This window comes from Canis aureus, chromosome 3 (assembly GCF_053574225.1).
Source record: "Canis aureus isolate CA01 chromosome 3, VMU_Caureus_v.1.0, whole genome shotgun sequence".
NCBI classification, from domain to species: domain Eukaryota; kingdom Metazoa; phylum Chordata; class Mammalia; order Carnivora; family Canidae; genus Canis; species Canis aureus.
In genome coordinates this window covers 52,130,162-52,140,937 of record NC_135613.1, presented here as the reverse complement: position 1 = coordinate 52,140,937, position 10,776 = coordinate 52,130,162, and the positions used below count along the sequence as shown (strand labels likewise).

At 50.8% G+C, this 10,776-nt stretch overlaps 1 protein-coding gene across 1 annotated transcript in view; it reads left to right on the top strand.

The window, feature by feature from the left end:
• The first annotated feature begins 183 nt into the window (after window positions 1–183).
• Window positions 184–10,776, top strand: part of LOC144310896 (uncharacterized) — a 187,428-nt gene continuing 176,835 nt past the window's right edge. Inside the window, exon 1 of the mRNA XM_077892587.1 lies at window positions 184–271. The gene's annotated coding sequence lies outside the window, so the exon portion shown is untranslated. The remainder of the gene's footprint in view (window positions 272–10,776) is intronic.

The following is a 10,776-nucleotide window of genomic DNA, read 5'->3' as shown; positions in this document are numbered from 1 at the left end:
GCCTCCTCGAGGCCGCGCGCCCAATAGGGAGCAGCCCTGCCCCTCGCGGCTTGTCAACGGGCGACGGCCACAGAGTGGGGCTCGGCTAGAGCGCCCCGGACGGCCCCGCCCCTGGCCTCCTTCCGGCTTTCCTTGGCGACGATTCTTGCCGGAAGCTGTGCTTCGCGTGGGGCGGGACTTCCGGGAGGGCGGAGCCCGGAAGCGCGGTCCCGGCGCGCGACGCATGGCGTTTCCGGGTGCGCGGAGGGCGCTGGAGGTCGGTCTCCCGCAGGTGTGTTGGGCCCCGCTGGGGCGAGTCGGCCCCGGAGCTCTGGTTCTTCTCTGCGGGCGTGGTGGTTGGGGGTGGATTAGAGGGAGCCGTGGCGTGGGAGACTCGACGGGTTTTATTCCCGGTGCGATTAGCGTGAACGCACGCTTCCGAGGACTGCTTCTGCCGTCTGCTGGGGAAGCAAGGCAGGAAGAGGGGTTAGGGCAGCAAGCTCTGCAGCAGCAGGGTCTCGGCTCACCAGTTGGGTGATCTTGAAGAAAAAAAATTCTTTTAAGATTTTATTTACTTCTTTTAGAGAGTGAGTGAGCAGGAGCCGAGGGCGCTGCAGAGGGGGAGGGAGGAGCAGGGAGCCCGGGCGGGCCCGAGCCCAGGACCCGAGCCCAAGGCGGTGCTTCAGGCCTGAGCCACCCAGGGGCCCGAATGGGACGGTCGCGGCCGGTGAGCCTCGGTCTCCTTATCTGTAGAGGGGGAGGGGGAGGGGGAGGGGGAGTGATAGTATCTCCGCTCTACGGCCTTTGTAGTTAAAGGTCCTTCCTAAGGAGCTGTGCAGAGCGCCTTCAGGGGGAGGGAAGAGGCGCTCAGTGAGTGGTAGCAAAACTAGAAGGAAGTAAAGTGCTTCAAGCCACGTGAGATGTATCGAGACGGCTGACGGGGACGTGCTGGGCGAGCATCTCAACCGGGGAGGGCCACTTTTTTTTTTTTTTTATGATTTATTTTTTTATTGGTGTTCAGTTTGCCAGCACACAGAGGAACACCCAGGGCTCATCCCGTCAAGTGCCCCCCTCGGTGCCCGCCACCCAGTCACCCCCACCCCCGCCCTCCTCCCCTTCCACCACCCCTGGTTCGTTTCCCGGAGTTAGGAGTCTCTCATGTTCTGTCTCCCTAGGGAGGGCGACTTACCTGGAAGCCCCACTCATGGGAAAGGGGCTGGTGGAAGGTTAGCCAGCAGCTCTGCAAAAATGCCTTCTGGGGCCCCTGGGGGGGGGGCGGTGGGGAGGGCTCGGTGAAGTGTCTGCCTTCTGCTCAGGTCGTGGTCCCAGGGCCCTGGGATCGAATCCTGCATCGGGCTCCTCCTTCTCCCTCTGCCCCGCACCCCCAAAGTTTTTTTTTTTTTTTTTTTAAGATTTTATTTATTCATTCATGATAGGCAGAGGGAGAAGTAGGCTGCACGCAGGGAGCCCGACGTGGGATTCGATCCCAGGACCCCGGGGTCACCACCTGAGCCAAAGGCAGGCACTTAAACCACTGAGCCACCCAGGCTGCCGTCTCTCAAGTCTTTAAAAAAAAAAAAAAAAAAGTGTTCTGTACTCGGAGTAACCTTCCTCTTGGGGGTCAGGAAAACACGTTCGCTACTGGACACCCATTAGAGGGCTTACACACAAAGTTATGGCGCTGCCATTCCTGCAGGTTTTCAAAATAAAAGACAGTACTTGATGTGTGAAATGAAAAGGCAACCTACAGAAAGAGAAAAGATTTGCAGATCATGTGTCTGTTAAAGGGCTAGTATACAAAATAGGTAAGGAACTACAAGTCGATAGAAAAGAAAACCCGACTTAAAGATGAACCAAGGGGGCATCCGGGTGGCTCAGTCGGTTCAGCATCTGCCTTCAGCTCAGGTCATGATACCCGCATCTTAGGATGGAGCCCTGTGTGGGGTTCCCTGTTAGCTGGGAGTCTGCTCTGCTTCTGTAGCCCTCCCCTGTTGGTGTTCCCTCTCCCTCTCTGTCAAATAAATAAAATCTTAAAAAAAAAAAAGCAAAGAAATACATCTCCCCCTTCCCAAAAAACATATAAATGACCAATCAGTGCATGAAAAGGTGTTGAATATCACTAATCAGGAAAATGCAGATGGGAACCACAAGATACCTCCTCAAACCTGTTAGAATGGTTTTAGCAAAGAGACCAAACAAGTGTCAGTGGAGTAAAGGGATCCTTGGGCACTGTTGGCAGTCCTAATTGTTGTAGCTGCTAGGGAAAACAATACGGAGGTTCCTTTAACAAAAAAAAAAAAAAAAAAAAAAAGGGAGATCCCTGGATGGCTCAGTGGTTTAGCACCTGCCTTTGGCCCAGGGTGTGATCCTGGAGTCCCAGGATTGAGTCCCACATTGGGCTCCCTGCATGGAGCCTGCTTCTCCCTCTGCCTGTGTCTCTGCCTCTCTCTCTCTCTCTCTCTCTCTCTGTCTCTCATGAATAAAAAAAAAAAAAAAAAATAGAACCATAGGATCCAGCAATCCCAGTTCTGGGCACATCTCCAAAAGACATGAATTCACTGTCTTGAGATCTATGCACCCCCATGTTCCCTGCAGCATTATTCACAATAACCGAGACCTGGAAATAGCCTGAGTGTACATTGATGGATGGGTAAATAAAATGGGAGATATGCATGTATATCTCTGTATAGATATACACATTTATAACTATGAATATATGTTTGTAAGACGTTTATGCAATATGTAATACATGTAGCATTTATAATTATTGCATATACACATAAATAACACTATTCAGCAAACAAGGGTTTGCAACATCAAGGATGGGACTTGAGGGCATAATGCTAAGTGCAATAAGTCAGAGACACACCTACTGTATGATCTGAATTACAAATGGAATTCAAAAAGAATTGAACTAGAAACAGTAGGTTGGTGGTTACCTGAGGGTGGAGGGTGAAGGTGGTCAAAGGGTACAGACTCCAGTATAAGATGAATAAGTTCTGGGGATCTAAGGTGCAACATGGTGCCTCTAACAATACTATATATTCGAAAGTTACTAAGAGAGTAGATCTTTAAATCAGACCCACCCAGATTCCAGGGGAGGGGCTACAGATTCCACCCTTAGTTGAAGAATCAAAGACCCTGCAGAAAGACACCAGGAATGAAGAGCCTGTGCTTCCCCAGAGCCCTCTGAGCGCCCTGTGAGCTTCCGTGAAGACGTGGCCATCATGCAGAATGAACACTGGTGTGGGTTTCCATAGATGTACAAATATGCATATGTAACTTACTACTCGGCTCTCTGGTATCTACACCTGTAGGTATGGTTGCCATGAGTCGGTCCCCTCGCCCAGCCATCTCTCTGTGTATCTCACCAATCTTAATTTCTGCATCCACAAAGCTGAGGCAACCCTGGGCTCCCAAGGCTCTCCTGATCTGACCAAAGGACACCTGCTCTGGGGACCTGAGGCTCCCATTGGCCTTCCTCAAAAACACACTGATTCCTGAAATTTATTCAATCAACACATGGAGCTTATGCTACTAGGTCCTAGATACTGTTGGTGTACAGATCAGAACAGGATTGACACAGTCTTGCCACCCAAAAGCTGGTGTCTTGGGGGCTGGGATGGAGCCTGGCCCTAGGGCAGAGGAAAATGTTAGAAGAGAATGTAGACCGTCAATGATGTTCTTGTCTTCATTGGGTCTAACTCAGGTGTTCCTGCTTTAGATCCCTGGAACCCAGACAACTCCACAAGATAGTTTTTGAATCAAAAGTTATTTTGAAACAAATCCTATAGTCTTCCAAAGACCAGTTATATTGCCCTCAAGTTGCTCAGCAGGTTCTCCAAACCACCTATCTTTGCTTACTAGGAACTTTGAAACAGTTCAAGCAGGACTTCCTTAGCTTCCCAGCTCTGTGCTCCAGGGCAGTCACGTTGCTGTCCTTCCAGGCAGGAGGAGCCCTCGGCATGCTTTGCTTATTGATCTAACCCTCTGTGTGCGTCACTTCATTTAATACTACTCACAAATCTGCTGGGATGTAATCATAACCTCCTTTCACAGGAGTTAAAACAGGCTCAGACACTCAATGACTTGCTTATGGTCTACACACCTGCCAGACATCATAGCCTGCAGGCCTAACCAAGCCAGCTTATCAGTGCCTAGGGATAGGATTCAGATGTTTTGGCCTAGGCTCCTCGTTCAGGGAGGGACTCAGATTTAAACTTTGATAGTGGGATCCCTGGGTGGCGCAGCGGTTTGGCGCCTGCCTTTGGCCAGGGGCACGATCCTGGAGACCCGGGATCGAATCCCACGTCGGGCTCCCGGTGCATGGAGCCTGCTTCTCCCTCTGCCTGTGTCTCTGCCCCCCTCTCTCTCTCTCTGTGACTATCATAAATAAAAAATTTAAATTTTGATAGTATTTCTATCTGAGGTTACACAGTCAATACATGAGCAGGATTGAATGAAAGTGCTTTTCATACAACTTTAAACTTGGGTGCCCTTACTGGATCATACGGTCTATACCACAGGTCAACAAGAAAAGGCTTGGTGGCATGGGACACCTGGGTGGCTCAGTGGTTCAGCATCTGCCTTCTGCTCAGGTTGTGATCCCGGGGTCCTGGGATCAAGTTCTGCGTTGGGCTCCCCGCAGGGAGCCTGTTTCTCCCTCTGCCTGTGTCTCTGCCTCTCTGTGTCCCTCATCTATATTGTAGATTAATTTTTTTTTTTTTTTAGATTTTATTTATTTACTCCTGAGAGAGAGCGAGAGAGGCAGAGACACAGGCAGAGGGAGAAGCAGGCTCCATGCAGGGAGCCCTACATGGGACTCGATCCCAGGTCTCCGGGATCACGCCCTGGGCTGAAGGCAGCACTAAACTGCTGAGCCGCCCAGGCTGCCCTACTATAGATTAACTTTTAAAATAAATCTTGTAGGTATCTTGGGCATAGCAACATGCTGTTGCATCATTGTGTGTTAAAAATACCTCTTGTGTTTTCAAGAATACTGCCCGTTTTTGCCAGAAGGGAGGAAGATGGGGGGAATGAGTGAAATAAAGGGTATTAGGTGCACACTTAGCCTGATGAGTGCTAAGAAAGGTATAGAATTGTCAAATCACAATATGGGACACCTGGAATCAATATAACACACTATGTTAATTGTACTTAGATTTCAAAAGAGACTACTACCGTCTTTAAGTCTCTGGCATATATATTAATATATCAAGAGGAAAAAAGAGAGAGAGAAGTGGACTCAACCTGTCCGAGGCTCCAAGAGGCTTCAGTTTGGCCACGGTTCGTGCCTCCGATGCTTTATTCTTTGGATCCTCGGTGTCAAGCACAGTGCCCAGGACTTGAGGTGGGGTGGAGGGGCTCAGTAAGTGTCCGCTGGAGGCACAGAGGGCCTGCCTGGTGTCCATCTGCTCCGGCTGCCACAATACAACATCACAGACTTGGGCGGTCGGGGGAGCATGGCCAACAGAAGTTAATTTTCTCACCGTTCTAGAGGCTTTCGGAAGTCTGAGGTCAAGGTTACCAGGGCTGGTTTCTCCTGGGGCCTCTCTTCTTGCAGATGCCCGCCCTCTTTCTGTGCCTTTCCATGGATTGCCCTCTGTGAGTCTCTGGTATCTCTGTGTGTGTCCAAATTCCTTCATACGAGGACACCAGCTGTGTTGGATTGGGGCCTACCGTAGGGGCCTCATTTAGATATAATCCCATCGTTAAAGAACCCAAAAGAACTCCAAAACAGTCACATTAAAGAACTCCAAAAACAGTCATGTTTTGAAATCCTGGGGATTAGGGTTGCAACCTCTGGATTTTGAGGGGGGCGCAGTTCAGCCCCTAGCAGCTCACTCTACCCCTGCCCCACACAGTAGAAGGAAGGACATTGGGGGCCCTCTCTCCGTGAGATCCCAGCTGCTAAACCTGAACCACAGTCTGAAATGAGGGGATTCAGACTCCGGCCTAGAGGCAGGGCGAGAGGCCGTGGGGCACCTCTCTCTCCCCGCTTTATTGGAATAGTCTTCTCACGTGCAGGGAGGCTAGCCCTTCCACAGACCTAGCAGGTGCACCCAGCTGGCCCTAGGCTGGAGCAATGAAGTCTTCTGATTATCAGCACACCTTCTAGATCCGTCCCACATCCTCAGTGAAACATTGTCTGGGTGGCTCCTCCAATCAGCTGGCCCTGAGGCTCTGCCTGCAGGTGTCACAGGGAAACAATCCCGAGGCTTGCGATGCCCGCCCTGACCACTAAGGGGCGCACCGGACCCGCCGCCTCCACCTGGTTTTAGGGCTTGTTTTTAGCGCCACCAAGTGCTAAGCACCGCTCGCCGTAGAAAGAAGGCACGAAGGCACCCTTCAAGGAGCTTGTGAACTGGCCGGCGGCTGGCAAATGTGACCATAGTATTTTGCCCTCACCAGTTTATACGACTGGTGGAATTTCCAACCTACATTGGTGACCCATCCACCCAGTGCTAGCCCTCTGTCCCTCCAACGATCTGTGTCACTCTTATACACTTCAAACAAAGTGAGGCACATTATCTAGAGATTTTTTTCTTCTAACTTTGGGTCTCTCTCACTTCAAGCAGCTAGTGAGCTACCTCCCTCTCTCTCTCTCTCTCTCTCTCTCTCTTAGATTTTATTTATTTATTCATGAGAGACACAGAGAGAGGCAGAGACACAGGCAGAGGGAGAAGCAGGCTCCCTGCGGGGAGCCCAATGTGGGACTCAATCCCAGGACCCCAGGATCACGCCCTAAGCCAAAGGCAGACGCTCAACCACTGAGCCACCCAGGTGTCCCACTAGTGAGCTACCTCCAATGTCCCTGGACCTCTGTAAGACTCAGGAGTGCCGACCTGGGGCATCTGGGCAGAGGGACCAAGGTCTTTCTGACCCAAGATGATAAGCATCTTAGATCCCTGTGGTCTGATGACTGGGCACATCATGGTCCCCCCTCCATTTGCCATGATGAATGTGTCACCTTCATCTCTACCCCATGTGATGGACTGAATTGTGTTCCCCTCAAATTTTAGGGTGGAAGCCCTCACCCCGTGTAAGCCCCAGACATTTGGAGACATGCGGCAACAAAGATAATTAGGGTAAATTAAGTAAAATGAGGCCTTGGGGGTGTACCCTGATCCAATCTGACTATTTCTAGAAGAAATAAGAACCACAAGGATGACTTCACACAGTGACGGTCCACGCGAGGCCACAGCGAGGTGGCAAGTGTCTGCAAGCCTCTGAAGAAACCAAAGCCGGATCTGGGGCTTCCAACCTCCAGAACTGTAGGGAATACGTGTCTGCTATTGAAGCTCCACCCAATCTTTGGTATTTTGTTCCAGCCTGAGCAGACTAACGGGAACCTGGCATGGCCCTTGGGAAGCCCTAGGGAACCTGAAACCATGAGGTCTGGATTTTCTGCCAACCCAGCACAGTGCCTCAAAGGAAGGCGAGAGGAATAGAATTGTTTTTGCACGGCTGAATGTTTTTTTTTTTGTTTGTTTGTTTGGGAATCCTATCCAGACCACCAGGAAACAACTGATTTGATGGTTGGGTGTTAGGATGGGTGTTAGAATAGGTTAGCAGGATGGGTGTCAGTGATGGTGTGCTCGGGGTACAGAAGAACGGTGTCAGGGAAGGCTTCTCGCAAAAGGCTTTGGGAAAGTTAGTGGGAGCTTTCTAGAATGGCAACACAAGGAAAGCCGTTCTAGCCAAGCAAAAGGGCCGGACACATGAAAGGCAGGAGTGTATCCAGAACATGACTCATGTGGTTCACTGAGTGCCAACTCCGGGTTGGGCACACTTCTGTGAACTTCAGCGTATTATAAGTCACATAACCCTCACAACCATCCCGCCGGCTGTGCGCTATTATCGTCCCCATTTCACAGAGGAGAAACTGAGGCACAAAGGGATTACCTGCCCGAGATTACAAAGCCTGTAAGTAACGGAGTTAGATTGCAAACACAGGTCCTCTGTGTCCCCCATCTGCATCCCCCCACCTCACTATTTAGCCCCCCCAAATGGCTGCCATGACTGGGCATAAATGAAGGAAGGAGCAGGGCCAGGAGGTGTGCCTAGAAGCCAGCAAAGGTCAGGTGATGGAGGGGAGGGCCCTGGCGTTTTAACTTTAGGCTGCAGGCCAGGATTACTCGGGCTGGGGTTCCCAGATCCCGGAAAGGTTGTTGATCTACTATGGGGGGCCTGGGACATGCAGAAGAATTCTTCAGTTGGCCCTCTTCCCTTCGAAGTTCTTCTGAAGTGATCAACACAATCAGTACAGGTCTCAGGAATGGCTGGCCACACACTTCCACACCTGTAGTTGCATTTCTGGTCCTGGTCCTGCTGGCACCAGGGCAGCTCCCAAGGGACCAAGGTTCACTATCTAATTCTTAGCCCACACTGGGGTTGTCGGATACACTCTCAGGGACTTCCAGATAATTTTTTTTGTGCAGTGCGGTTCCTCATGTCACTCAATTTGAAAAACACCACAGCAGGATCCTAAGGCGGGGGGCATGGACACAGAGGCCAGATGCTGGGGACCCAGGTGTGCCTTGTGTGGGGGCTGCTTATGGCCCAGGGCGTCAGGAGTGGTCTGGGGAGGTGGGGTGCCCCTGGCACAGCTGGCATCTATGGAGGCAGCATGGTGCCGACAGGGGTCTGTGGAGTCTGGGGTCCTGGCTTGGGTTACCTAGCCAAGTAACCTGGGCAAGTTTCTTTTTCAAAGATTTTACTTTTATTAATTTGATAGAGACAGAGAGAGAGTGCGCACAAGCAGGGAGAGCTGCAGGCTGAGGCAGAGGTATTAGCAGGCTCCCCGCCAATCAGGGAGCCCAATGTGGGGCTTGATTCCAGGACCCTGAGGTCATGACCTGAGCCAAAGGCAGGTGCTCAACCAACTGAGCCACCCAGGTGCCTCTGGGGCAAGTTTTGTAGGTGGTCTGGACCTAGCTCCCCAGGATACAGGGAGGATTACAGGAAGCAGTAGAGGCAAAGGCCTGAAACAGGCCTGATGCATGGTGGTCTCTTCCTAGTCCTTCCCTCCCTCCCCTTTCTCTTGCTCTCCCTCCTTCCCTCCCCCCTGCCCCCCCCCCCCTGCCCCGGCCTGTCATCCTGCCCTGGTCTCCCCGCTAGCCTTTGCGAGAAGACATTGGGTGGGGACTCAAAGGGGTGCAGGGAGGCCTGAGGCAGAGCAGCATGGCCTGGCTCAGGGTAGGGATGGTGCACATGGAGGGAATGCCCACACCAGGCCGTGGTCTGAAGTGGAATCCTCAGAATCCGCTGATGGATGCAGGGTGGAGGGGGGATAAAGAAAATTTGGGAATCAAGGGGAACTCCACGGTTTTAGCCTGGTTACGTGGGCAGGTGGTGTTGCTTTTTGCAGGGTGGTGGAAGGCAGAGGACAGCAGGTTTACTGTCAATAGAGAGAGGCCCATTTGCATCACATTATGTTTGGGTTGCCAATCGTAGATGGATTTAGTGAGCAGTTCCTTAAAACCCTGGAGCTTGGGCGTGTGGGTGGCTCAGTGGTTGAGCATCTGCCTTCAGCTCGGGTAGTGATCCTGGGGTCCTGGGATCAAGTCCCACATCGGGCTCCCCGCAGGGAGCCTGCTTCTCCCTCTATCTGTGTCTCTGCTTCTCTCTCTCTGTATCATTCATGAATAAGTAAATAAAATCTGGAAAAAAAAAAATCCTGGAGCTCACTGAGATCTCTTGGGGTGAGTATCTCAGGCCATAGATAATATGCGGCCTCAACCCGGAGACACAGCAATATTCCCAAAACCAAAAACCAGAGCAGAGGAGCTAGATCCAGTAAAGCAGGCTGAGAATGAGGCACCCACAGGGCAAATTCAAGCTGCCAAATACCTAGAGGTCAAGGTCCACCAGAACAGAGGAGAGGCCACGAGTGGCTGCATTGTCCCCACTCTGCACACTGCCATCAGCTGATCCTGGCACACCCATCCCCAGCCACAGACAAGACCTCAGAACCCTTCTTAACACTGTTTCTGGCCACCACCGCTCATAGGTTACAGATGGCACATGAACTAAATCTGTTTGCCTTTCCCAATATAATGCCATCTCCTAGTTTGGTAGAAGATGCAAGTGAGTTTCAGAGATATTTGTCCTCCCGATATTGCACCAGAGTGGTATGGCCCAGAGGAAAACCGTTTAGGTGGATTCCAAAATATTTTTTTGTGCAACCATTGGGCATTAGTCAGGCTTCTCCAGGCTTCTCCAAAAAAAACCACCAAAAAACAAAGAACAACAACAACAAAACAAACCAAACAAACAAACAAAATAAAACAAACAAAAAACCAACAGAGACAGAGGACAGAGCACATGTGTGTGTGTGTGTGTTTGTGTGTGGTTGGGTGTGGGTGTGGAAGAAGGAACAGATTTATTTGAAGGAATTGGCTTATGTGATCATGGAAGCTGGTAAGTTCACAATCTGCAGGGCGAGCCAGCAGGCCAGACACCCAGAAGAGTTGTAGCTGCATCCAAAGGCCACGTGTTGGCAAAATTCCCTCTTCCTCTGGGACTGGGATGCTCAGTCTTTTTTTCTTTTTTTCTTTCCGCTCAGACCTTCAACTGATTGGACAAGGCCCACCCACATTCTGGAAGATCATCTGCTTTACTCAAAGTCTACTGATCTAAATGTTCTCTTACCTAAGAAAACACCATTACAGAAATGTCTAGTATAGCGCTCGACTGAATATCTGGGTCCTGTGGCCTGTGACACATCAAATTAACTATCATGTATTGGTTTAGATTGGCTGGTTTTAGGACCCTGAATTAAAAGTAAGTCTTGGC